This window comes from Sorex fumeus, unplaced genomic scaffold (genome assembly GCF_029834395.1).
Source record: "Sorex fumeus unplaced genomic scaffold, SorFum_2.1 ptg000007l, whole genome shotgun sequence".
Lineage (NCBI taxonomy): Eukaryota > Metazoa > Chordata > Mammalia > Eulipotyphla > Soricidae > Sorex > Sorex fumeus.
The window spans coordinates 17,654,056-17,660,144 of NW_026606064.1; the positions used below are offsets into that span (position 1 = coordinate 17,654,056).

The window sequence follows — 6,089 nt, forward strand, 5'->3', positions numbered from 1 at the left end:
ATGAATTAATTTCAAAATAATCCTAATTATCATTATTATAAGTAAAAATTTAATAGCAAGTAATTATAATTCTATTTATAAACATTTTAATTACAGAAATATTTTACAAGGTGGCAGGTGTGAGATGGAGAATAGAAAGATTGCAGAAAGGCAGGAAAAAACTTAAAAGGGATGGAAAAGTTCAAAATGTGATTTGATAATGCTTTGAAATGAGCATACAAATGTACTTACAGATATATTTTTATTTATATATTTGATATATTGTCTATTTTGTAGGTTATATACTTATATATTTATTTGAAGCTATACATAAAATATATTGGACATTGTTGTTTTGTATATATAAATATATAGAAATTAACCAAATCACATATGTTATTTACTATATGCAATTTACTATGTGTTAATTGGTAATTGAGAATTAAGTTGTAATATTGAAAAAACTCCAACTAATTGTGACTTCAAAGTAGTTCACTCATAAATTTGACTTTTCAAATTCTGTAAGTGTTTTTTTTTGTATGTCTTGAGATGAGCATTGATTATATATTATCCACATGTATTAGCCTTTTACTTGCTACCAGTTTTACAGAAGGGATTCAAACTCTACTATCTTTATACAGGATCTTCCCAATACTCATCTGGGTATAAAATTTATAGCTGTTTTGACTCTCATAGGTCTCCAGTCATGCACATATTTAATTAGCATTTTAGAAGAATGTTAAAACGGGTCCGAAGAGCATTTCAAGTATAATTTTGTCTTAACAAAATGCTATTAGCATATTTTTAATCTTTAAAGAAGTGAAATTCTAATGTAACCTACACTTTCCTAGGTCTTTTCAAAGGCAGCTGTTAGCTCAAATCAAAGCACTAGGTAAAGTGATTTTGCAAAGGTATTTATACAAAATTCAAATAGTGACATTAGCAGTGTAAAGTGTTTGTTAATGTAATCTTTTATTCTAATTTATTTCCAATAAATTTAAAATAAGACATACAGAAAAAAATCTCTATAATTTGATTTTGACATAAAATGTATGTCATTAAAATAAGATCCGTAAAATACTTAAGAAACTATGTGGCATATAGAACACTCTCCATAAATATTTTATGCATACTAAATAAACACATAAATACACACACATATATATACATACATATTTAAGGCATGAATAATTGTTTTTCAGGTTTTGCAACTGTTATAATATGGTTTCTCCAAATATTTCAGTTATTTTTCATCTGTTCTTTATATGTAAAGACATTACTGAAAAAAAATTGGCATCCTAAGAAGTATTCAAGGCCTGGGAACTGTTAGGTGATTTTCAGCACAGTGGTCTGGTTATTAGGATGATCATGTGGTAACAGGGATTAAACTGGAATCAGCCATACGCAGGACATATACCTTAAGCGAAAATTACCTCTCTGACCTCAGCCCAGTAAAATGTTAAAGTCTGAACTTAAATGGAAAATACAAATGTATTCTCTCTATCATTCTTTTCCTCACTATTCCTCTGTCTTCCAATCTTCTTCCGTAGGCTTATCCCTGTTCTGTCTCTTCTCACAGAGATGGTAGCATAGAAGGTGCAAAAAGGAAATAATTTGGCAGATATAGTCATTGCTATTCCTTAGTTTTAAAATACATCTGTTGGGGTCCTGGCCAGTCGACCATGGCAAACTGAAGTAAGAACCCCCAAAGTCGCCAGACTTACTCCCTAAAGGGGAAGGGGTATATAGGGAGAAGTCTCTGCCCTGGCCCTTCCCCCCCCCCCAGAAAGAAAGCCACAGAAGGGGGGGTGGAGTCTAGTGGTCAAGCAGTTCTCCGTTTATTGGCCCCTACCTAAGGGTTCTTATACACTGGGGTGGGGGGCAATCCCACGTACAGCATGCTTCTCTCACACAGCACACTTCTGATTTACATATCCTGCTCTTAGGGCCAGGTTATCATTATGGGTAGGTGGGCACAGTCATGTCCCTCATCCTCAACCAGAGTGCCTGCCTGTGGGGAGTGCTGGAGCAGACCCCCTGGGTCTTTGTGAACAGGGCCGGCTCTTGCTTCCAGGGGCAGAGGATTTGGTCAGTCTCGGGCTAGCTGCTGAGACCCCAACATACGCCCACATAGAGGTATTTTTTCACCTGCTTACAGTTTGGAGTTATTTAGGCCCCATCCACACCTCCTCTAATATCATTGGCGTTTACATGCCTATACAGAATACTATTTCACTTCATTCCTAAAATGAACTTGGTACTGCACTCTTTGAGTGAAAAAATAGAATCCCTGTAAGAAAGAAAACATTTTCAAACTCCAGACATTTCTGGGAAAGACCTAATTTGACATTTCTCTGGGGAAAAGAATTAGATAAAATAAAATGTTTCAGTGACTTTCTGATTAATTATTTGAATCAATGACTCATTTTTACCCTTGAATATCAATGAATATTGATAGTCCTTCAAGTCTAGTGCTTTAGCTAAGGAATCCTATAGCATCTTTCAATCATTTTTTTCTTACAGCTATCATTTTATTGCTAAATAATGCCATTGAGAACAAATCTTTAAAGTGGCCCACTGTAGGTCTTTTGTATTGTTTTAATTTTGTAGTACCACATTGAAATGGGATTAAAATAAATTACTGACACACAACCTCTACTATATCAGCAGGCCCACATTCAGGTTTCAGATCCTCTGCACATTCAACCTTCCAGATGAAGTTAATCTCCCAACTGGCTGACATCCACGGAGCCTTGAAGAAGATTCTTCTCCCTTCTACCTGGGTCTAGGTAGCCTCAACACTCATCCTCTGCAATTATAGCAAGCCCACACCCACATGTCAAACCCTCCCTTGCTTGTTCATTAATCCTTCACTGTCATATCCACATTCCATACCCTGATCTGTACTTGCCATTGCTTGTACCATGAAACCAGTACACTGACAGTTCTACTCACTGACTCTCACACTGCACAGTCACTGGGTGAAGATTGGCAGAGAAAGTAAAGGAAGACTGGCAGAGAAGGTAAAGTAAGACAATCAGCTTTATTTCTCATATACTTCCGTGGAGCATATGAATAGTATTGTGTGATATAAAAACTCAAGAGAGTATATGGAGCAATATTATAGCAAGTAGGCCTTTAGCCACGTACATGACTGACTAAGCAATCCATTTGGTACTCTGACACTGAGTACAGAATAAGAATTAAACCCTGAGCATCACTGGGTGTGACAACAAAACCCAAACAAACAAATCAAATTCTCAACAGAAGGCCCAAGTAGCAGGATTTAGCATCTGAGGAAAAGGTCCGTGAGCTCCAATATGAATTTCTGGAGATCTTATGAAACAGTTTTTTAAGATATGAAAAGAAATGAATAGAACACTAGAGCACCAAGGGATGAGTTCAAGTGAAACAATGTGGAATCATCAGAGTCACTGAGGAATAGGAAGGTGAATTTAGTCACCTTCAAAAAGAAAAAAAAAATTATAGATAAGAATTTCCCAGAGTGGAAGACTTCAGATACCCCACCTGGGTAATGCAAGAGGTCCAAAGGGTCTCAGCAAAAGCAGATTTAAATAAAAAACCTTCCAGACACATCATAAGAAGGATGATAAAGGTTAAGAAAGAGACAAAATATTGAAAACATGAAGATCGAGAAAGGAATGTTCATACAGAGGAACTCCAACAAGATCTATTTATAGCAAATCTATCCAGTAAGACTTCATAGGGTGGAAGAAAATGGAGGATTATAGTGAAAAAAAAAATTAGTGACCTGAACAGGTCACCAAAAATATTCTATCTGGCTAGACTTTCTTTTTTTTTTTCATTTCATCATCCTGTTATTCGTCGATTGCCTCGAGCAGGCCCCAGTAACGTCTCTTTCATCCTAACCCTAGTCAGGGTTAGACTTTCATACAGATTTGAATAAACAATAAAAAGTTTCATAGACAATGTCTTAAGGAATTCATAGCTCCTTTAAACCAGTTTTGCAAGAAGTTTCTTTAAAACACAAAACCAAAAAATATGCATAGTTTATGGAAAAAGTATGCCAACTTTTTTTACTTTGAAAATATAATACAAGACAATAGTGAAATTATAAGGGGGAATAGATGTCATTATGCATTTGTCAAAATCCACAAGATGTAAAAAACTGAGTAAACTAATGCAAAAGTGAACTGTATTTTTTAGGTGCAAAAACAAACATGGGGTATTTAAAAGATAAAAAATATAAATGGCAAGAAAATTAAATTGTGGGGAGGACATAATGTGTCACTAAAACTCTGCCAAAGGAAATGATAAATGGTAAGTCACTCTGAGATCATCTGGCAGTTACACAAAATTAAGCTATAGTCACATTTCTGAGATTTTATTACTCAAGCTTAAAACCATGTCTAAACAAAAACTTCAACCTCTAAGCTTGAATGTTCTGTGGGGCGAAAACCTTAAATTATTTTATATAGCACCTTTAACATAATGTTTATATGGCTTTCTTACGTTATGTTTGTTTCTGGTACAATATCCCACAAAAGTTCTTTCTACTGATTCTTTAAGTAGTAGTCATTTGAAACTACTTTTTTATGGTTGAGGTAAAATGGTTGGAATATCAAGATTATGGTACTGGTCTCATACTGCACACAGTGCTGATGACACCTCCCTTGTTTCTATGTTACCTCCAGTCCAATACCACTTTTATCTCACATTTTCTCATTATTTGTTGATAGACCATTATAGTTTAAGTGCATACCATTATCTATCTTAAGGACCATCCATGTTCAAGGAGAACTCTTAAGAAAAGTCCATTCTTGATGATCCCTTTTCAGTCACATTCAGTAGATTCTTGTATGAACAAGAAGAATTTCCCTTGACCCCTATCAGTCAAACTGTAGCTCAGTCTCTCCATCTTTACAATTTTCCAAATGAAACGTGCAGGCACTTTCTTCTCTACTTCATACCCTCATTTATAAATAGACAGTTTCAAACTGGAAAGTTCGTTCCTTGACTTACAATTGACACTGACTGCTTCCATCCTAATGGAGAACGAAGAACTTGACAGGAAGCAATTCTGTCTCTCTCTGTCTTGACAATAACTAGTCTTGACAAGTAACTGTCTCGACAGTAATTCTATCTCAAAACTCTAATTCCTATACAATTAATCTGGAGTTAGCCCTATTATCATGTTTGGCTTAAGTGTAGATGAAGGTTGGGCATTCAAAAAGTCTAATATTAAATCCTGCAGAGATAATCAATGTGTACACCTTTGTATATGTATTTGCAGGCATCTTGACACTACTATATTTAATTTGGTGACTTGAGTCCAATTTAAAGTATCAAGAGTCTCTTTTAGGCTTTCCATTACATACACAAATAATGTAATTCATGAAACTTGTGCAAGGAATCTTCATGTAGACATCTCAGAGGCAAATTCAATGAACTCTTTGATAATCTGCTTCAATAGTTACTTACAAATGACTTTAAAATTGATGTCAGTGGTAAAGATTGCTCAAGAAAGAACAAACCATCTATTTATCATTAAAAATTTTTAAAAATAGAAACATTATTTACATTTTCATACTCAGATAAAACTGTGCTTTACTGTGGAAAGATCAAAGTTTGGGGCCAGAGTCTATCAACAAAACGTTTGGAACTGAAGATTTGTCCTTTCCATAGATATTCAAACTCTTTATTGAATTCCCTTCAGATCATTATTTCTGAGCTATTAAAAAAATGATGAGGACGTAGCTGATTAAGCCGTAAGTGCTCTCTGCCCCCTGGGACCTGGTGTGCAGTGGCTGAAGAAAGCAAGCGGCTCTTCTGCAGTCCACACAGACTGTGGCTTGTGTGGACTGTTTCTAAAAAACCTCTGGAACATTCCACAGCAATGAACATTTATACTCTCATGCTGCTCCCAAATCAGGCTCCAAACAGCTGTTGGCGGTGGGGGCAAAGAGTGGAGGTTGTAAAATCCCAGAGCATGGTAGCCAACCTCCACACTGGACAAATCATGTCCACATGCACCAACTGCAGAGCAAGGAGACTGATTGAGTCTTTGCACCATGCCAAGTTCAAGTTCCCTGGCTATGGAAAATTCCACATTTCCATGAAGTGGGGCT

At 35.8% G+C, this 6,089-nt stretch overlaps 1 non-coding gene across 1 annotated transcript; it reads left to right on the forward strand.

Annotated features, from left to right (window-relative positions):
* The first annotated feature begins 5,712 nt into the window (after positions 1-5,712).
* On the forward strand, positions 5,713-5,850 carry LOC130017213 (small nucleolar RNA SNORA70). The gene has a single exon (XR_008791351.1). It is a non-coding gene; the product is annotated as a small nucleolar RNA SNORA70 (small nucleolar RNA).
* Positions 5,851-6,089: the final 239 nt, after the last annotated feature.